The following is a 22,410-nucleotide window of genomic DNA, read 5'->3' as shown; positions in this document are numbered from 1 at the left end:
GCAGTGCGGCTTTTCCGTCTGTTTATTTGTCAGCTTTGGCGAGACACGGGTGCTTGTGTATTAGCGTGAGCGTTTTTTATTCTGATCATGAACAGTTTTACAAGTCCACAAAGGATCGAGGAAAGGTTTATCGCCAGCTGAAAAGAGACACAGAGCTTCGGCTGTGGAGACTTGTTCGGCTGGCTTTCTGGGAGTCGCGTTTTTCAGAATTGTATTGAGATCGTTTTCCACAGAGGACAGCAGCAGCTCTCCACAGCGATCCTCCATAGCGCCCTTTCTCCTGCAGCTCCGTCCTCATTGGAAGGAAGCAAGAGTGAAAGGCTGAAGTGAAATAGAGCGGGGACGAAGGCAGTGAAGAGAGAGAACGTGGGAAGAAGAGAAAAACGCAAGGGGAAAAAAGCAGCATCGTAAAAGAGGTGACGGAGCTGTCCTCTCTATAAGAAGGATGCCAGTGAACCCTGCTCTTGCTTGTGGCCACACACCCTTGAGCATGCCTGATCTTATCTGGTTTTGGAAGCTAAGCAGGGAATGACCTGGTTAGTACTTGGATGGGATACTACCTGGGAATACCAGATGCTATAAGCTTTTAAGCGCAGGAGGCGCCCTATCCCCGCTCGCTCGCTCATTCCCCTGTTCACACGTGCAGTGCGGCTTTTCCGTCTGTTTATTTGTCAGCTTTGGCGAGACACGGGTGCTTGTGTATAACCGTGAGAGTTTTTTATTCTGATCATGAACAGTTTTACAAGTCCGCAAAGGATCGAGGAAAGGTTTATCGCCAGCTTAAAAGAGACACAGCGCTTCGGCTGTGGAGACTTGTTCGGCTGGCGTTCTGGGAGTCGCGTTTTTCAGAATTGTATTGAGATCGTTTTCCACAGAGGACAGCAGCAGCTCTCCACAGCGATCCTCTATAGCGCCCTTTCTCCCGCAGCTCCGTCCTCATTGGAAGGACGCAAGAGTGAAAGGCTGAAGTGAAATAGAGCGGGGACGAAGGCAGTGAAGAGAGAGAACGTGGGAAGAAGAGAAAAACGCAAGGGAATAAAAGCACGTACCGGAGGTAATTGGCTGCGGCGTCGCGCATCATGACGCAAGATGACATGGGGTACCGCGGTACGTGATTTGTTGACCGACAGGGGCACTCGTGGTCCGTTGGTCTGTCGTAAAAAGATTTACAGTACAGTAAACGTCTTTACTGTGCCCGTTGTAGATATTGAATTTTACCACTGAAGGGAAATCTTAGTAGCTGAGCATAAAAAGAATAGGAGCATACTGCAACGCGTGTGAAGGCCATAAACGATATTAATTTTGGAACATAAACATACAGTACTGTATATGGCTGGTCTTGGTACTTTAAAGTAAAAAATACACACCAGTATTCCATTTCTCCCTAAACATTTTAAGCATCGAAGTCTTTAACTAAAGAGATACCGGAGTCAACAAGCATACTTTTAGAATTTGATTAATAGGGAATATAATATGGAATCGCGTATCTGGACTTTTCTTTTAACAAACAGTTCTTCGAAAAAATAGAATAGCGATATTATGGACAATCAATTGACTTTTATATTTCAAAATATCACGACATGATCGATTCTAAGTCATTTTTGATTACAATGAATAGTCACCTTCTTCCCTTCTGACAACGGTCCCTGCTTCTGCTTCCTGCTTCTATTGTGTGTGTGTGTGCAATAGAGTCAATTTTTATAGAGAAATGGAGGCTGGACAGTATGCGTTACAATATAAACATTTATATTGATTTAAATCGTGTTCTGATTTAAATCGCAAACGCGTGTTTAATTATATGTGTTTTTTAATCATAATCAGGCTAATGCAACATAAATTGATACAGTATCTTTGTCTTCTAAGTATCTTAATAAACTTTCAGCATAGCTTTCTACCCGTTTAGATTTAAATTTCTTGGGATTTTGGGATCAAATGTGGAAGGATTAGATTGTAATCGTTTTTATTTTTCAAATACGTGATTGTATTTCTGAATGTTATGTTACACCTACAGTAGTTCACTGCTTTAAATACATCGAATTAAGAAAGTTATGTGTAGCACTTTAGATCTTTTTTTCTGAACCAGGGAAAATCTGATCGTTTCTCTAACAATAATAAAAAACTTTATTTTACATATCACCTTTAAAAGTGGCATCTCAAAGCAATACAGTAGATCGAAAAACAGTTAAAAGGGACCAAAGTAAATACCAGACAAACGCAAACGCGTTTTTAATAAAATGCTTTTATTCATTCAGCAGAGAGTGAGAGGGACATCCAGCAGAGAGAGACACACACACCGGTTTCCATTGACAAAATTGTTTTTTTTCAATTCCTCTTGTCTAACAGGAATGTTTTGTTTGTGGACAGACTGAGCAGTTGAGCAGCTGTCTCCCGAAAAGTGCCTCTCCCCGCTGCGCAGGTTGCAATGCCTGGCGGAAGCTCTGCCCCCCGCAGAGCACACAGCGCCTCAGGACACTCCATCCCGGCCTCTCCGCTCACCACCGCGCAGGAATTTGTTGATGCTGTCCCCGCCATCTATCTCCCCCCAGGAAGCACAGCGGAATTCACAGACGCCAGTGGGACGAATAATTCTCCCAGATGTCCAACTGCTACCCAACACTCAGGAGATGGAGGGGGGGTTGTACTTGCAGTGCATCGGCATAGACGGGAAAGCAAGAGCCGACCGCTACGCCGCCCTCGTGTTTCGAAATCTTGTGACTTTTGAAATTTACTGGGGGTGGACCACGTCTGTAAATTTCGATGGGTCCAGAGGCAAAAGTGCCTTGCCTTGCAATCTCCGGGAAACCATTAGTAGCATGGTGAATCGGAGATTCTCAACCCTTACTGCGTGCGACTGGAAAAGAATTCGTGATCGGATCAACGAAATGCTTCGTAGAAGGAGGCGCTCTTTTCCTCTAGTCTAACAGTCTGTCCACAAACAAAACATTCCTGTTAGACAAGAGGAATTGAAAAAAATACACTCTTTGCTGTGCTCTTGAGGATCCTTGTGATATTTTGAGCTCTAGTTGAATGATAAGTGTCACATTTTAAATCATTTTCGTAGTTAGAAATTATGAAACGCCCTGTTAAAAGCAAGGGAGTTTTTATGCCCGTTGAAGTAAAACAAAATGCCTGACAAAGTATGGCTTGGACAGATTCCAAGTGCTTGTACAAATGTGCTAAAGAAATTATACTTTGAGTATACAGCTTGTCCAAAGTCATCCATTATTAATACTATTAGTAATATATTCGGTAAAGGCTTTGATGCATAAATATTTCTGATAAAGGTAGGTTGTGTACTTTTGTCCAACTGAGCAATCTTGCTTTCATAAAATATACCAACATTTTAATGACTGATGATTAACATGCTGTAATACACAGTTCAAAATTAAAAGCTCAAATGCTGTACATGAGAGGTTAAGCTCCCCCTGGCGGTTTTACAAGTTGACGCCGGATAGTTTCCGGCATGACGTCAAATGACACGCGATTAACCACGTGATACTGCGTGACACCGCGTGATACCGCGACACGCCCACTGGGGTATGCCGCGAAATACCCCACCCATTTTGAATGGCTGCATCTGTATCTAGGGCTCACAAGCAAGTATTAAACTTGCTCGGCAAGTTCGGCATTTCATTTATTCTGCGGAAACATCGTATCGGAATGAACTGCCCGATATAAAAGAGTAATTGCGGCTTCAGATTGTTTTTACAGAGTATTGCGTTGTTCTGTTCATGCTGACTACCCGCTTTAAAGTTGTCATTTACTGCAAGCGTTGCTTATCCAGGTTTTTCTGAAATTCCTCGCATTTGAGCCAGCACTAAAATATTTCATTCCCGTCGCTGAATACATCGTGGAAACGGTATTTGCAACGGAATACTGTCACACATGAAACCTCTTTGTTAGTCGGTTCTGAAGTTTGAAAATGAAAATAAAACGGGGGTCACTTCATAGGCTTGAAAGAAGTCCAAGCAGCATAAAAACCCGCGAATTCTCACAAATTGCATTGTGCTGCACCTTTCTTCTGCTGCTTTTATAAATCTGCCTTAAACATTTGAATGCATACCTTACTGCTGCTAATCACATTCATGTGTTTACAAAGCTTTTTTCTGTCCGTTATGTTTTTGCTAAGCAGTTTTTCCGTTTTCCTCGTACTGTGATTGTCAGCGAACACAACAAGACTGAAACAGTGTAAAAGCAGGTAAAAAAGACAGGGTAAAACGCCTGACTGTCGGGAGTGGGATTTGAACGCCTGTCTCTATTTGGAGAGCGAAACACAAAGCTTATAAGACACGAAGCTGTGAATTTGCCATTTTAAACCGCTCGACTATCCTGAAAAAAATGTGTGCTGATTGCACCAGTCGTATCCGATTTTCCGTAACTTTAGGACGATTGATACGAATGGACAAACACAATTTGTGGCGTTTAGCATGACATGGAAAACAGTACCGGAGCATTTGGGTCCGGACTACCAGACTCAGAAACAGTTTTTACCCCCGCACTATCAAACTATTAAACTCCCAGCCTCTCTCACTCTCTCCTCACCTCTCACCTATGATCTGAACCTCACAGTGCTTTCTTTCTTACCAAAAACCCAAACACACATTGAAAATCTACCTCTACCATACATGTCAAAAGCTCACTCCCCATAATTTCTATCCCTTTATTTCATTCTTTTGATGTATGTTTTTGCACATAACCTGTTACCTTTTTATTGTTTTGCAAACTGCCTGTTGTTGTTTTTTGCACATCGGCTGTTGTCTCTGTCTTTCTTTTGTTATACAATTGTATTGTTGTTGTGTTTTTTTCTTTGTACTACTTATGTCCGAGAGCTAGCTAAATAGCATTTCGTTATACCATATACCTGCGTATGAGTATAATGACAATGAACTTGAACTTTAAACTTGAACTTGACATAGTCTTGCAGGCAGTATATTATTTTATCGTTTACTCGTTTAAAAAAACATGGTCTTCTCGTTCCTAAATCAGATTTTTTGTGCTTTCGAACGTTACTTCCAACCTGGACTGACAGCTCACCAGATCTGTTTGTGATCAGACCATGGAGTCGGGGGCTGTACCAAGCGTACGTTCCTTCCCAATACTGAGGCGATCATTCGGCAGATGGGTGTGAAGAGAGACAAGCTTTGCCGACTAAAAAGCAAGGCAGGATATGCACGAATACTAACCACTGGCAACAGTTATGTTCTCTTACTATTGAGACTCCTATATTGTGAGCTTTTTTGAAAACTTTGAGATAAGAACAGGTGGGGTTTGAAACCGCGATCTTCAGTTTACAAGACCAACACCTTACCACTTGGCCACTGCACTTTTGAGTAAATATGGGAATAATGTTGTTCAAATTATTTTTTTCTGAATCTGGTTTACATCCCCTGGAGGTAGCAACAACAATAAAAGGGATACTTAACAAGAAGATACGCGGTAGCAGTGCGACTCCAACAGATGCTCCTGAAGAGACTGGAGGTTTAAGCCAGCTCCTTAGAGCGCTCGGCCGCGTTACTCTCAACAGCGGCTCTTCAGCTCTTGTTGTTTGACCTAATGGTTTTATAACGCGTGGAAACGACAGCAACTTCGTTTTCTGAGATGCTTTCTCTCTCGTGGTGAAATCTCGACCTCTTTGGCATCTCTGGCTATAGTTCTTCTGTAGAGCAGGCTTTCACACCTCTGCTTTTAGTGCCCTTGAAGTCATTTTATTTTTACAGGAAGACGCATTCCCTAACGATCTCTCCTGTTTTAGAAATGCTTTATAAGGCGTGTTTGATTCAACGGACAAACAGTATACTAATTGTACAATGCAGATCTATGCGGCATTCGTACTGGATTTGAGTGGGATTCTGAAATACTTCTTGCAAAGGTATTCAGACTTTCTTGAACCTATAATAAAAACACAGACCTGAAACTCCCTAGCTTCCAATCTCTGATGGTGCTGTCCTTAAACTCGGACGTGATGGTCTGCAGACGTGCAGTGTCCCTTTACTCTCGCTGTTTTCAAAAAGAACTTCGTTGTCGGGCGCAGTTAAAGTGGAACTGGCCTGACTGCACATGAACGTACGGAATGATAAAATGTTTCTACGGCTCAAAATGTCCCTTTAGACCCTCGTCATGTCTCTGTGAGGAACGGGTAGGTAAAGAGGTTTAACAGATGCTCATGATGTTTCACACGGGGTGTTACCTGTTGTAGTGTTTCAAAAGATGTGTTAGCGGACCACAGATTATCTTGAAAAGATTTGGGTTTGCACTGGCTGGGATTCAAACCTGACTCAATTATTTGGAAGGTGCCTGTACCACCAACGAACTTCCGAGAAGCACCTGCAAATTATCACAATCCTCTCTCTCACCTACAAAGTTATGGAGACACAGACGTCCAATGAAAGCTCAAGGCTCCACTCACTCAAGGCTCCACTCTTTTGTTGTGATGTCATTTTAATTAATATTAGCTTTGATAAGGTGTCATTTTTGCCTCTTAAAGGTAAAGTCTGCTCCTTTCTTCCTGGTATAGAAAGAATGTGTTCCATCTTTGTTTAAAAACACCACTAAAAGTAAATTATTCAGCTCTACCACCTGTGTGCATTGACAAGACATCTCAAAAGGACATATTAAATAAGAACACGATCCTTCCTGTTACCATTCCTGTGGTTGGGACGTTGTTTCACCCTTTTACGTTAAATCATCAGTACTGCTGTTTTTCTATGCATAGTTTAATCAAGAGCACTTAAAAGATGCAAAAAGCTTTCAAATAAAATAGAATTGAAAGACAGTCGAGTAAGGAGGTAGAAAAAAAGCACTCCCCCGTCTGGGAATCAACCACCGTCGCCCATGTAACTGGATACAAAAATAATAGATTAATTTGTGCCCAGTCTCTTGAAGCTTCGATGCGATTATTTTTCCTTCCTTATTTCTTCATTCCTATGAATTTACTCTGTAGTAGAAGAAACGCGAAAGTGGGAAACTGCAGGTATTCTTCGTGAGTGGTGTGATCAGTGAGCATTTGCACATCTCTAAGTCTGTTCCATAAGTGGTAGAGCGCATGCTTTGCATGTATGAGGTCCTGGGTTCAGTCCCTGGTATCTCCAGGTGCTTTATGTTATAGTACTCACATTGCAATTTTCTGTTGAGTGAGACCACTTTGCTCGTGTTCAGAGAGAGCCAAGTTTACACAATTAAATGCAGGCACACTCGACGTGCTGCAGAGTTGTGCTGCTGTTTTAAATGTGCCTCATTAAGTTCTGTTAAAGCCAAAATTATTTGAACTAATTATTTAGTTGAACTAATTATTTAGTTCAAATTCAGGAAATCCAGAGATTGCTTCACACTTGTCGTGGCTGTTGCAGAAAACACCTGTTGAATGTCACCCGGGATTTCCTGAGAGATCATTCAGCGAGCGAATCCTCCTTCTGAACTCCGCACTAAACTGAAAGCTTCACGAACTCCTCACTGCGTGTCCTGAACTGCTCTTGTGTAGATGTGAAGCACAGCCATAAACACACTTAGAATTTTTTCCGTTTGTTAAGGAAAATGCAAAAGAGCATGACATGTATTGATCGTATAAAATATCCATGGCACAACTCGAGAAAGTACTGAAGGACTACACATCGACTTTTGATGATTACAAGAGATTCAAGAAACACAACCGTCCGCACCTGGGTTTGGATCCTGAACTCTAGAGTTAAAAGAACATAAGCGACGGATATGACCTATAAACTCTCTTAATTGTCTTATAGTTTATGAAATAAAACAATTTCTTAATAAATTCTAACTGTTGATAGACGATTTATTGAATTTTAACAAAATCACAATTACAAACTTTTTCGGTTAAACTGTTATTCACATACTCTAACGTAAATAAACGTTAGTGTCTTCCGGTGTGTGAGCCAATTTCTCCAAAAAATATTTGTTAGTCTGTCGGTAGGCTGTGCAAGGTGTTAAGAAATAGAATTTCTAAAAGACAGGCTCCCTAAGCTTAAGATCAAGGCTGTTTTCTCTACAGAAATGCTCTTTAAATTTCAGCACTGTTGCAACTTCCTTTATAAAGGGTGTGCACACGTATACAACCAAGGCATTGAAAGATTTTTTAAATTATTGTTCCAAAAAATGTTCCATTTGTTTTCTTTTTAATGTTGTTGATAAAAAGATTTTATTAAATGTGAAAAAAATCTGAATGTGAAAAAAGGTCAAAATGCTATTGAAAAAAATCAGTAATGTGAGGAAAGATGGATTGTGGGAGCCCCTTAACTACCCATGTCATGCTGTATTTCTCCCTCATTCTACTGGGAGTGGTGCCGTCGCTTCTGGATAAAGTCTGTCAGTGGTCATTCCAGACGGGTCAGGTATGACTGCTCTTCGGCACAAGAGAAACGTGACTTGTGAGGATCCCGACAGTGTCAACATTGTTTCAGAACCCGGATAGCTCAGTCGGTAGAGCATCAGACTTTTAATCTGAGGGCCCAGGGTTCAAGTCCCTGTTCGGGCAGTTGTGCTGTTCTTAAGTCTGTTGTGAATGTCATTCTAATTAGTCTTTTATCTTTCACTCTTCTAGCTGTACTGTGGTTATTTTAAATGTCCATTACTTGTATTTACAGTAGTGTATTTAGTGTTTCATTTCACAAACCGAAAATGTTCAAGTAGATCTTGTCACTCTACTCCACGTAATCATCTAAATTAAATCACAGTAGAGTACAGAACACACAGTGAGGAGCTCACACAGTGAGTACTCTTCAATATGACAAGAGGAAAGGCACACTGCACACCATCACGTCCGAGTTGAAAGTGACAGCAGAGGTTGGAAGCGAAGTAATTTTTATTACTCGCTCGCTGAACGATCTCTCAAGAAACCTCGGTTGAGATTTAACGGTTGTCTAATAATCACGTTCAAAAAGGTGACGTTTTTTTTAACTAGGTAGCCTTAATGGCAACAAGGTGTGAGTAGATCTTAAAGCAGCTGCAGACAGAGTACCCGTAATGGCAACACAGTGCTTTGAGTTCGGCTTTTCTTATTTCTTCTGCAGAACCAGTGGAATCGGAATATACTGATCCGCATAAGAAGCGCTTTCGGGTTCTGATCATTTTTATTGAGAGCTGCTCTAAGTACCACAGGTAAGATGGCTGGTGGTCTTAGGCGTTGCGTTCAGGTCGCAGTTAACCCTGGAGACGTTTGTTAAAATCTCACTTCTAATAAAGAGGTCTTTCTCGTTAGAGTAGAAACGATAGAAGCCTTAAGCGGAAAAAAAAATCACAACATCTCGCATTTCACGTGTTTAATGTTAACTGTCTCATTGGTTGCCTCGGTGATTGATGGCTCTTCTCCCTCGCAGGGTGACGGCAAACTTCTTCAGAGAGGGAGTCTCCCACGCACGGCTTTTCTTTATCAAGAGCTGAGACAACAGAAACAGGCTTCAAACTGACATGAATTACTTCTTGAGCGTTTATGACCGTCTTTAAAAGCTGAGAGCAGGTGAAAAAGTCTTTGGAAATGAGGAAATGACTGCTGACAGTAAACAGAGCTGACGCTCAGCTGCAGACAAGCGCTCCTCCTTAGTATAGTGCTGAGTACCCCCGCTTGTTGCGCGGGAGACTGGGGTACGTTTCTGTGACAGGGCGCTGGTTTAATTTTTGAACAACCTGACTTCACTTAAAAAGTGTGTACTGTGTACTACGTTTCGGACTAGTTACTGCGGTAAAATATGGAGATCATCTTCAGCTTTGAGCTCAACTGCAACAAGAAGTCATGCTAAATGTAGTATAGTGAGTAGACATCGCGAGACAACAGAACGAGAGAGTAGAAGGCGGGAATATATGGTGTAAGGGCGTGATCTGTGTAGTTAACAAAATAGTTAAAATAATATAAAAACGTCTCTTTATTAAGATACACAACATTTATGGCGACGAGAGATGAGTGCTTGACGGACTCAAAGCGAGCAGAACAGTGCAGATTTTAGTACTCTTGCTGGTAGAAACGAACTTCTGAATTTTCGTTTAGCTTGCGCATTGGAAGATATGGCAGCCGCGCCGAGAAGCTTTGCTTATGCCCAGCTTTTTCCACCGCTTCTACTGAACCTCGGAGCTCCGGATTTGTATACGGAATACAAGACATGGATGGAGTCGTACAGATTTTTTTAAATAGCCGGTGGATCTACAGAAGCTCGGGATGCCGTGAGAGGTGCTACATTACTGCACTGTATCGGGGCTCCCGTGCAACGGATTTTCGCCAACCTCCCAGGAGAAAAAGGTACATATGAACAGACTAGCTGCCTTAGACGCTTACTTTACACCGCGGAGAAATGTGGTTTTGGAACGGCATAAAGTTAGGCAGAGAACTTAGTCTCAGGACGAATCTGTTGATGCTTTTGTGACTGCACTAAGAGAACTGGCTAAATCTTGTGAGTTTGGAGTATTGGAAACTGACATGTTAAGAGATCAACTTGTGGAAAAATGTGCACATAAGAGAATATAAATTGCTGCAGGAGGAAGGGCTGACTTTAAAAAGAGCTCTTACAGTCGCTAGAATTCATGAAGCAGCTCAAGCAGAATCAAGAATGCTTTCTGACCACAGTGACAAAGTGACACTGAACGGGGCGCTCGCTCAAACTTTACAAACAAAAGCCAAGCAGCAGGACGCAGTCATGCTAGAGAAATAGAGGAACAGGGGACGGCTGACATTACATGTTACAGGTGCGGACTAACAACGCACAAAGCAGATGAATGCGGAGCGTGAACAGCAAAATGTCTACACTGTAAGAAAACAGGACATTATGCACACGTCTGCAGAACATCACGTCCGAGTTTAAGGACAGCAACATCAGAGATTGGAAGCTAGGGAGTTTCAGGTCTGTGTTTTTATTATAGGTTCAAGAAAGTCTGAATACCTTTGCAAGAAGTATTTCAGAATCCCAGTCAAATCCAGTACGAATGCCGCATAAATCTGCATTGTACAATTAGTATACTGTTTGTCCGTTGAATCAAACACGCCTTTTGAAGCATTTCTAAAACAGGAGAGATCGTTAGTGAATGAGTCTTCCTGTAAAAATAAAATGACTTCAAGGGCACTATAAGCAGAGGTGTGAAAGCCTGCTCTACAGAAGAACTATAGCCAGAGATGCCAAAGAGGTCGAGATTTCACCACGTGAGAGAAAGCATCTCAGAAAACGAAGTTGCGGTCGTTTTCACGCGTTATAAAACCACTAGGTCAAACAACAAGAGCTGAAGAGCCGCTGTTGAGAGTAACGCGGCCGAGCGCTCTTAGGAGCTGGCTTAAACCTCCAGTCTCTTCAGGAGCATATGTTGGAGTCGCACTGCTACCGCGTATCTCCTTGTTAAGTATCCCTTTTATTGTTGTATTGTTGTTTTTATTGGTGATGTAAACCAGATTCAGAAAAAAAATAATTTGAACAACATTATTCCCATCTTTATTCAAAGGTGCAGTGGCCAAGTGGTAAGGCGTTAGTCTCGTAAACTGAAGATTGTGGTTTCAAACCCCACCTGTTCTTATCTCAAAGTTTTCAAAAAAGCTCGCAATATAGGAGTCTCAATAGTAAGAGAACATAACTGTTGCCAGTGGTTAGTATTCGTGCATATCCTGCCTTGCTTTTTAGTCGACAAAGCTTGTCTCTCTTCACACCCATCTGCCGAATGATCGCCTCAGTATTGGGAAGGAACGTACGCTTGGTACAGCCCCCGACTCCATGGTCTGATCACAAACAGATCTGGTGAGCTGTCAGTCCAGGTTGGAAGTAACGTTCGAAAGCACAAAAAATCTGATTTAGGAACGAGAAGACCATGTTTTTTTAAACGAGTAAACGATAAAATAATATACTGCCTGCAAGACTATGTCAAGTTCAAGTTTAAAGTTCAAGTTCAAGTTTATTGTCATTATACTCATACGCAGGTATATGGTATAACGAAATGCTATTTAGCTAGCTCTCGGACATAAGTAGTACAAAGAAAAAAACACAACAACAATACAATTGTATAACAAAAGAAAGACAGAGACAACAGCCGATGTGCAAAAAACAACAACAGGCAGTTTGCAAAACAATAAAAAGGTAACAGGTTATGTGCAAAAACATACATCAAAAGAATGAAATAAAGGGATAGAAATTATGGGGAGTGAGCTTTTGACATGTATGGTAGAGGTAGATTTTCAATGTGTGTTTGGGTTTTTGGTAAGAAAGAAAGCACTGTGAGGTTCAGATCATAGGTGAGAGGTGAGGAGAGAGTGAGAGAGGCTGGGAGTTTAATAGTTTGATAGTGCGGGGGTAAAAACTGTTTCTGAGTCTGGTAGTCCGGACCCGAATGCTCCGGTACTGTTTTTCATGTCATGCTAAACGCCACAAATTGTGTTCGTCCATTCGTATCAATTGTCCTAAAGTTACGGAAAATCGCATACGACTGGTGCAATCAGCACACATTTTTTTCAGGATAGTCGAGCGGTTTAAAATGGCAAATTCACAGCTTCGTGTCTTATAAGCTTTGTGTTTCGCTCTCCAAATAGAGACAGGGGTTCAAATCCCACTCCCGACAATTAGGTGTTTTACCCTGTCTTTTTTACCTGCTTTTACACTGTTTCAGTCTTGTTGTGTTCGCTGACAATCACAGTACGAGGAAAACGGAGAAACTGCTTAGCAAAAACATAATGGACAGAAAAAAGCTTCATAAACACGTGAATGTGATTAGCAGCAGTAAGGTATGCATTCAAATGTTTAAGGCTGATTTAAAAAAGCAGCAGAAGAAAGGAGCAGCCTTTGTGAGAATTCGCGGGTTTTTATGCTGCTTGGACTTCTTTCAAGCCTATGAAGTGACCCCCGTTTTATTTTCATTTTCAAACTTCAGAACCGAATAACAAAAAGGTTTCATTTGTGACAGCATTCCGTTGCAAATACCGTTTCCACGATGTATTCAGCGACGGGAATGAAATATTTTTGTGCTGGCTCAAATGCGAGGAATTTCAGAAAAACCTGGAAAAGCAACGCTTGCAGTAAATGACAATTTTAAAGCGTGTAGTCAGCATGAACAGAACAACGCAATGCTCTGTAAAAACGATTTGAAGCCGCAATTACTCTTTTATCTCGGGCAGTTCATTCCGATACGATGTTTTCGCAGAATAAATGAAATGCCGAACTCCAAACATGTTGTTGCCATTATTGTTACTCCTGCTGCTATAGTTTTAAGCTTTAATCAGAGGGTATGTAATGTTGTAAAGGGGCTGGACTACTTTGTTCAGTCCAAATTCCATTATGTGAATTTATGCTTTTTTAATATAAGCATTAACAATACAATGCGTGCTCAAAAACCGTTACTTATTAGCTTAAGAAGCGGCAGTGTTTTGACAAAGTGTGGTATTCGAACAGTAAATGCTGAAGTGTTTAATACTTGCTTGTGAGCAGATCTCCCTCGATTTAGACAAACTCTTGTTCGGCCGATGATTTCAGATCAAAATCTGAATCAAGTGGAAAGAAAGCTGAATTATGCTGGGTACTGGGTATCACTGTTACGCCATCAGGTCATGCTAGGAGGATTGGGGGGATGAAATTGACACAGAGGGACCCAATGTGGGGGCTGAACCCACAGTTCTGAGATTAAGAGATTCTTGCCCTATGGACTGCGCCTATATAACTCTTGTGCTCCAGCAGTAATGTTTCTGGGTGTGGATGAACATGACATAATAGACTGACAGCAGGAACACGTGGCCCACAGGCAGTGACAGTATCGCTATATTTGGCTGCAGTATATTGTGTTGAGAGCAGCAATTACTTTCCTGCAGAGATGGGAGTGCCTTTAATACAGCTCTTTCAATCAGACAGAGTAACAGGAACTGACCTAAAGTTTCAGCTGTGGATCCATCTCCACATGGGGGAAAGAGACAGTAAAATAGCGATGAAGAAACAGAAAGATTTGTGCTTGCTGCAAAGTAGGAAAGAGGTGGTCAGACACATAAAACAGCTTGGTGATAATTTGCAGCGACAGTTTTATGTTATTTAGTACATGGATTTCTCTTCATGTTCCTTAAGATGTGTAATTTGTATGTTGGTTGTATGAGAACATGTTCTTCTAAAGTCCTGTCAATTGACAGTGGAGAGCTAGCTGGTGCACATCTTCAAGAAGACTCTCTTTAAGGCGATTACAAGTTTCTTGAACAAATCTGTGTCATATTTTTAAAATAGTTTAGCTAATGAGCAACGAGAGTATAAATGAATTCTCCCACCCTCCATTCGAAGATAAAACTCCATGTGCGAGCCTAAGTTTCCTTGAAGCTACTGATGTTGGTCATTATTGGACATTCCCGGTGATATTGACTAAGGAGCTCAATTTTTACTTGTTGTAGTTCAACATGTGCAAAACATTCGTATCCCCTGCAAATATCGGCAAGGTCAGTGATATTCTCAACAATTTGTGCCATTGCAATTCGTGCCATACTTTTTCGAAATGTATTCTGACATGCCAGGATCAGAGGGTCATATTTAAAAAACTGGTGCATTAAAGCTTCTTGTACTCCAGGATTTTGATAGTCTGTAACATTGTCTTTCACACGTCGGTGTCAGAACTGTGAGACATTTTCCTAATCGGGGGGAAGGCTGTAGCAATAAGCAGAAAGTGCAATCACCTTTTCCCAGTGTAAGTCCGTGTTGTGGTGAGTTTTTAAAATTGGTTTGCGATTTTCTGAAATATATTCCATACAAAACTATAATTTGCACAGTCGCTATTTATTTGGATATTCCCTTTCAGTGAAGATGTCTGCAGTATTCCAGCCGGATTAGTACTGATTGAAGAGAGCCATCTATAGGCGAAAGGCGACATAACATCACAGCAGCACCATTTAAGGTGGAACGAAAAACACGCATAAGAAGCTGGCGAATAAGAAGCTACTGTAACTTCAGCCTCGTAGCAGACCCTGGGAGGCACGCTCAAAATAATCATCTTTCCCAGTACTTCAGAGTCATATTTAGATCGCTTTACTGCAATTTTATTTGATTGATGGGAGATGTGAAGCCATCGAGCCTGTACTGCACTTTCACATTGAAATTGAAGCCATTTCTCATGCTTTCTCTCAGTGTCCGGGCTGCAATTGCGTGTAAAGGAGGCGACTTGAAAATGAAACGTGTAATCACCTTACAGAGGGTCTTCACGACGGGGTGCGTCAGCTAGTTCTCCATTATTGTCAGTTTACTGGACTTCTGAAGAAACCTATCTACAACGAAGATACAAACTGCACAGTTTAAGGCACATGAAGAGAAATCTGTTTGCTGATTTACTCAAAAAATGTCGATACAAATAATCTGCCAGGCTGATTTACTTGTCCGACCACCTCCATCCGTCCCCCTTTGCTGTTAGCACAATTCTTTCAGTTTCTTTTCTTGTATTTTCCTTGCTATTTTAGTGTTCCCCATGTATAGATGGATCCACAACCGAAACCGCTTTCACCCTGTGTTTCTGCAGCGTCATTCTGTATGAGGAGCACACCTTGCACAGTTCCAGTGGTGCAATCAGTCAGCGTGTGGTACTTATACAGCAGTGCACAGTGGGGTCATGCCGTGGTTATGAGTTCAAGCCTCCTCTGGAGCAGTGTCTTTAGCTACTGAAAGAAACTGTCAAGTTTAGATATTATTAGGTATCTGATGGAGATAAATTAACATCAAACGAAGAAGTAAAGGTTTACTTCGAGTCACAATCAAATAAGGCTCCACAGCTGAAACATTGTGTTTCCTTCTCTTTTCAGCATGGAATAAACCTTGACTTTTTCCTTTGAAGCCCATGCATGCTGACGCAGCTCCCTACTTAAATTACCATCAGCTGTGTACCTCCAGCTGACCTGTACACAAATATATGAGAGAGGTCTACTGAGACGAGAGGAGCACTGAAGACTTGAAAAAGCTCTCGCATTAGACTCTGTGTTTTTGTTGTTCCCCAGATTTGTTTTTAATGTTCTTTTTCTTTTGAAGTTGTTGCGTTTGGTTTTTTTTTTCGTAGTTGTTAGACAACTACCGGGATTTACCTAGGTTCCTGGAAGACTTCTTGTTTTGTGTTTGTTGTGTTTTCGGGTTACAACAATTTTTTTTTCTATTGATAGGACCCCACGCATTACTATGGGAGTAGTTAACTTTAGTTCTTACATTGTACCTGAAATTACCACATAAACTACTACTCTGTTTCCTTTTTTTTAAAAGGCACAAGTGAAGTTTGTTTTTCCTTGCTGCTGATTGGTAGCTACAATGGGTCAATTGCAATAAACTTATATACAATAAACTCCGCTGAAATTTGTCAACAACTCTGTACTAAACCTGTTCTCAATTGCAACAAACCTAAAATAACAGCTGCTGCCCGTTAGATGTTACTGCATTAGGAGTCTAGCTTAAACCACCTCTTCATAGGTTTTAAGCAACTCGGTAGCGGACTAAGCAGAACAATTGATCACATTAGAACTGTCTTGAATGTAATGGAAATAATGTACTCATTAAGTAACAAGCTTATGCACCACTTGCTTGAAAATTATTATTATATTTAACTAAAATTGCTTTCCAGACACCACAAATATTCACAATGAATGTTATCATTACACGTATTTATTAATAAAAGTGTTATTTATTAATAATTAAGTTCCATGTATATCTTAATTAGTAGCTGTATTACAAGTAATGCATATACAGTCTTTATTATAGTTAGTTTTCAGTTATCCTGGGGAGGGAAGAGAATGGAAATTAAGGAAATAAACATTTTAAGGGCTTTTAAGTCTTCAATGTGTTCTGTCATAGCTGTGTGTTGTCATATCTGGGTGTAAATTTAGTATATTTGTTGTATTATTTATTGTGGTTTGACACTACACTTGTGTTTCTCAGGAGAAAACAGTAATTTTTTTTATTTGAGGTTACAGAAAGTTGTATTGTACGGCCAAATGTAAGGTTACGTTAAGAAAGCATTATTGTTACCTTTTGCAACGTTATTTATTTAAGACGGTTCTTCGGAATAGTGTCCCTTATGTATCTGTGACTGTGGTCCAACAATAACGGTGCTGAAATAGCCGGAATGTGTGGGAAGAAGATGGAGATGGAACAGGAGGCTTATTCAGTCGATAGAAAGGTTGTGTAGGACTGAACACACTACGGTTATGGTACTGGGTTTAAGAGCATAACGATCCTACAGTCTCCTGATCCGTAATCAGATGCGTTATCCAATGCACCACTGGCCCTTGTACCGCATTCCTCAAGTGCACCACTGTGAGCTTGCGCCGCTACAATAATACATCGCCCCAGTCCAAATTTTCTCAATTAGGTGCACGTTTTCTATGTGTATTTAGTTAAACAGTCTTTCATTTTGTCTGTTTTAAAAATTGCATCTCTTTAAAACAGACAAACGAGTTTATGTGTCGCGCTGAAATTCACACATGAGGGAATTCAAACGAAAGAAATCACAGAAAAGATATCGCGCTTAAAAAGAAATCCAGAGTGGAGATGCTGGTGATAGAAAACAGAGCTTCGTACGATGCATGAGATGCTTTACCTCTGAACTAAACTCGGCTCTTTAATTGTGTTAGGAAGAGTGAATAGCCAACAGTGTACATTTTAAAAATCAAAGCAAGACAATGAGACACGAAGAGAATTCGGAACACGAGCCTCTCCTTCATTGTTTAATGAGCTTTTAATGAACGCCTAAGTGAAAGACAAATTCACTATTTTCACTTTGTGATTAAAAAACACTTTTATCACATGTTAAGCACTCCTGATGGTGTCGAATAGTTCTCTTTTCTACCCTCATCATTTGAGGATCCCCAGCTAAAATATCTTTTTAAACTACAACAAAATTGCAATATTTTGAATACTATTTAAGTTTACATAGTCACATTCCCGGTGATATTGACTTAGGCGCTCAACTATTAACTTCTTGTAGTTTGACTTGTGCCAAAAGTTTGAAATCTCTGCAACTATCAGGATGCTTAAGGACATCCAAAGAAACCCCATCACATTTAGGGAGACGGTGTTGAGGTCGGATTAATTTGAAATGCGTCTGGGGACTTTTGATTTACCAACGTTATGTTTAACTGAAGGATACGCTGACTGACTGTGCCATAGAAACTAACGCACATCACCTTTCTTCTACATTCACAGGTTTTTGGCTAAAGACAAAAAAATCGTTTTCGTTTCCTTGCCAGCTGGCAGTAATTCCTCTGCACTGACAAAACAGATGAGTATTTTATCTTTCGCAATTTGTATGGATTATTTAAAAACAAGTTGTTCCAAAAATTAAATGAACACTTCCATATAATTTAATGTAGAAGCATGTTGCTGTCCATAATGATAAACTGTGTGGCAAGACAGGCACCACTGGGATTCAACCCCAGGATCTCCTGTTTACTAAACAGGCACTTTAACCAACTAAGCCACAGCATTCTCTTATCCTAGTGTTGATCCCGCATCAGCAGGGTCAGCTTTTCGGCACGCCCGTCTCCATTTGGTGGTTTGAGCTGATGTTGCCATGACGTTGCCATTAAATGCGACCGAGAATACTCCAACCGGCGCGCCGCTACGCCTGCCATCGGAAAACTAAGCCACAGCACTGGCATCAAATATCCCTTTTACAGCCACTTGGACACATCTCAATTGCTCTGAGACACCTGCATTCAGTGTGCGCTGAGCCTGGTCGCTGAGCAAGTGACGAGAAATGGCTTATGTCCAAGGAGCTCAATATGCTTTTTATGTTCAACGGGGTGTCCACTACAGCTAACACTGAAGCGCAGCACAGGCTCTGTGGTTTGACATCTCCCAAGGTAAATGTTGAAATTGTAGGTGGAAGAGGAAAATTACCCTTGAGTATGGGGAAAGAGGCCAACTCATGTCCGGAGGGGGCTCAAGCGCATACAGAGGTGGCTTAGTGGTTAAGGCAATCACTTCTTAATACATGATACTCTGCACAAGTAGGTTTGAGCCCCATCCTTCTCGAGGAAGGGCTTTGACACATTTTGACCTTTTTAAACTTGGTGTGCTTTCGTTTCCTTTGTTCGCTCCTGTACTACAGCAGTAATATTTCTATTAGGTGTATGATCATGGTAGGCTGACAGCAGGAACACAATATCAGAGGTGTCTGCAGTGTGTTGGTTTGTGAGCAACGATAAAATAACTTGACGTGGAAGCAGGTGTGCCTGCATTAATACAGCTCCATCGAGAGGAAAAAGTAACACAAGAACCGACTTAAATTCAACAGCATGTTTCTGCAGCTGAAAACGGAACCTACTCCACGTGATGATTGAACTCACAACCTCGGTATAACTCCACTATAAAAGCACCACAACCTGACCAATTGCGCTACTGGAGCAGCACAACACAGTAGCACATTTTCCTCAGTGCACTCAAACAGTGCTTCTTCCCTAGCCTACCAGCTTCAAGACTTTTTTAAATCGATCAAAGATTCATTGGAAAAGGTTTGTCGATGGGTCAGGTGGGAATCACACCCGGATTCACTGCTTGCAAGGCAGCTATGTTCATCATTATACCCAGGACTGGCGCCAGGGGAATGATCTGTAGGGGGGGGGGGGTCTGAAATCCTGAGGGGGGGAGTGATATTTCAGTTTAAACGGAGCCATTGCAACCATCCAAGTGAATTCTCGCAAGCATGCCACTGATTAGTATTTCATGTTAGAAGATAACGACAAGCAATCTGGTATTTAGTGATGAAGAACAGTTCCACGTTCATCAAAACTCACGTGATTATTTTTGCCTGGAGCATCAAACATATGTGTTCATTTTTGCAACAACATCAACGGTAACGAGGTTCTGAATCATTAAGAAATCATTGTAAAACCAACAGAAAGTACAAACTTCTATAACTACAGTCCTAGTTATATAACGATTGTAAGTATGAGGATAAACTACTGCAAGGCATTGGTCCACCTGAGCAAATAAGGTCATAATAATGTTGACACCCCAAAACATAGACACTATGTAACGTGCTGTTCCTGGACGGATAGCCCTCCTGCACATCAAACAGTCTGATGTAGTAACTGTGAATTCGGGGTTAGTGTAGTTATCTGACCATTGACAAAGTACAACTATTTTTTACGGCTCAAGTTAAGTAAGTGAAAGTGTTCAAAAACTTTTTATCCAAACCTTTTATCCAAAACTGAGGGGGCTGGGACTGTTCAGTTGAGGGGGCGATTTTGGCATGCCAGTAACATTTTCACAAAACGTCCAAGAGTTACGAAAAGACTTACTTTGTGTATAAAGTACATTGTGTACACACTGTAAGTTCAGAACGCGAGAAATACTGCTCAATATGGGATCCTGTCCAGGAATATCAGGGCTGTAAGGGGGTCAGATCTATAGATGTAGTAAACACATTAGTGTGTCTGCTCTCTGTGTGAGAGCCGGACAGGAAAAATAATCTGTGGTCTGGGAAGAAGAGACCCTCGTTGGAAGAGCGGCGCTTCTCACAGGAGAGAATGAAAAAAAAAATATTTTTCAGGGATGCTGATTTTTCTCCTTGGGGGAATTAAAAGCACTTATGGGGAGTGACCTCGTGGTGCAACGGTAGTGCATCTGATACCACATCCAAAGGTTGTGTGTTCAAATCATGTTGAGATCGGCTGATGTATGTTCAGGTTCAGCTGGTGCCGAACCCAGAAATTAGGCCATGCAGTTTGGTTTTATCTGTACACCACATAGATAATCTAAATGAAATAACAGAGCAGTACAGGACACGCATTCAGGAAATTACACAGCAAGTCATTTTGAACATGACAAGAGAAAAGGCACACTGGACATCCGTGAAACATCACGTCCGACTTTAGAGAGAGTTACATCACAGAATGGAAGTTTCAGGCCCTTTTTTCATTACAGGTTCAAACTAACCTGAAAGTTACATAGTTTTAGGTCACTTTTGTATTAAAAAGTGTCTGAAGCCTGTAAATATAATTTGCCCTTTTTTAAATTGTGGATGAAATCCAATCCCATGTACCAAGACCTTACAGTATATTCATGTTAATTAAAATGACTAACGCTATTGGACATTAGCTGGTGCTTTTTGTAACGATTTGCTATTTCATGCTGGAAAGAAGGAAACCCGACCAACGTTTGCTTTCAGGTGCGGTTCATTCACATAATGGACATCTATTTCTGAGTAGCCTGATTTAAAAACACACGAACCCGGTAGAAGTCAAACCTACAATCTCATGATGCAAAATCAGACACGTTATCCATGAAACCACTGGCCAATCATGTAACTGAATTGCACCATGGTGAGTTCAGCACTGCAACTAGTAATTACTAGTAATAGTAATAATCCCATCCTAAATTTTTAAGTGAGAAACGTGTTTTCTACATTTTTATCAGTTTTAAAATATCATCTCTTTAATACAGACAAAGGGTTTGTGTGTCACTTTGAAATTCTGATTGATTTAGAATTCAAAGAAAAAGATGTTTTCTTCAACAACGCAGTGAAATTATGACATCTTTCACTCTACTTCTCTCTTGTAGTAAAGCAGACCTTGCAGTGTGAGCATTTACTCTAGTAAATTAGGTCATGTATCATGTTAAATCACTTCTTCAAAACAAAACATTTCCTGGTGCACGTTTTCTCCATGAAAAAAATACATTTTCCCCTTGCATGATTTCTCTTTCTTTTTTTTTCCATCAGAGTACAGAAAGAAGAAAAAAGGGAAAAGCAGTGTCGCAAAAAAACTCCATCGCCCTTGGGAGATGTCAAGCTCATCGGATATGAAAAGTGTCCAATAAAAGCAATTTCTTTTCATTTATCTTAGTGTCGGGCTGCTATTGTGTGTAGAGGAGGCAACTTGCTCAGCCAGCAGACTCACCGCTTACTGAATACAGGTATGTTTTGAGTGTCATGCTGATCGTCTTATAAATGCAAAAGAAACTTTTAAAGCTGATAAAGTTTTCCATTGTAATTTGCATGTAGCTACAACTTCCCTGGAAGAGAGATTTTATCAGTTGCACGTAATCAGTATTTTTTACTTTTTGTTTAGTACTGGAAATATATTTTTTAAAATTTTTCTAAAGAAGATCTCAAGAAGTATTGCCAGGACCTACCTTTAGCACTCAATAGCGATATTAATGGAGTAGAAATGTAAGGTAAATTGGTGATCTGAGCTAAAATAGTCCTTACACGCCTCCTGGAACAGTGTTCGTATTCATAGCAAGTTATATTCTTTTTCAACCCCAAACGTTGCTATTGCATTAAGCATTGTGTGACCATTAGAGGTTTCGGTAGCTTCTGGAGAGCGCACTTTTTTTAAACTGAAACCTATAAGAACATTATTCAAGACGCACCATGTCCCAGAATCATTCATCAGGACTAGGATTAATATCAATGGAAAGTACTTCAAAATAAAAGATTTAACTGAAATATTAAAAGAGTAGGAAAGCATTTAAAGTAGAAAAAAATCAGTTCAGATTATAT

At 40.7% G+C, this 22,410-nt stretch overlaps 1 non-coding gene and 1 pseudogene across 1 annotated transcript; both read left to right on the top strand.

The window, feature by feature from the left end:
• Positions 1-22,410, top strand: part of LOC148824417 (uncharacterized) — a 310,106-nt pseudogene that overhangs the window by 194,050 nt on the left and 93,646 nt on the right.
• On the top strand, positions 8,413-8,485 carry trnak-uuu (transfer RNA lysine (anticodon UUU)). Its single transcript has one exon. It is a non-coding gene; the product is annotated as a tRNA-Lys (tRNA).

Source organism: Atractosteus spatula, chromosome 10 (assembly GCF_055471065.1).
Source record: "Atractosteus spatula isolate fAtrSpa1 chromosome 10, fAtrSpa1.hap1, whole genome shotgun sequence".
Taxonomy (NCBI): domain Eukaryota; kingdom Metazoa; phylum Chordata; class Actinopteri; order Semionotiformes; family Lepisosteidae; genus Atractosteus; species Atractosteus spatula.
The sequence above is the reverse complement of the archived record's forward strand: the minus strand, read 5'-3'. Positions and strand labels throughout refer to the sequence as shown.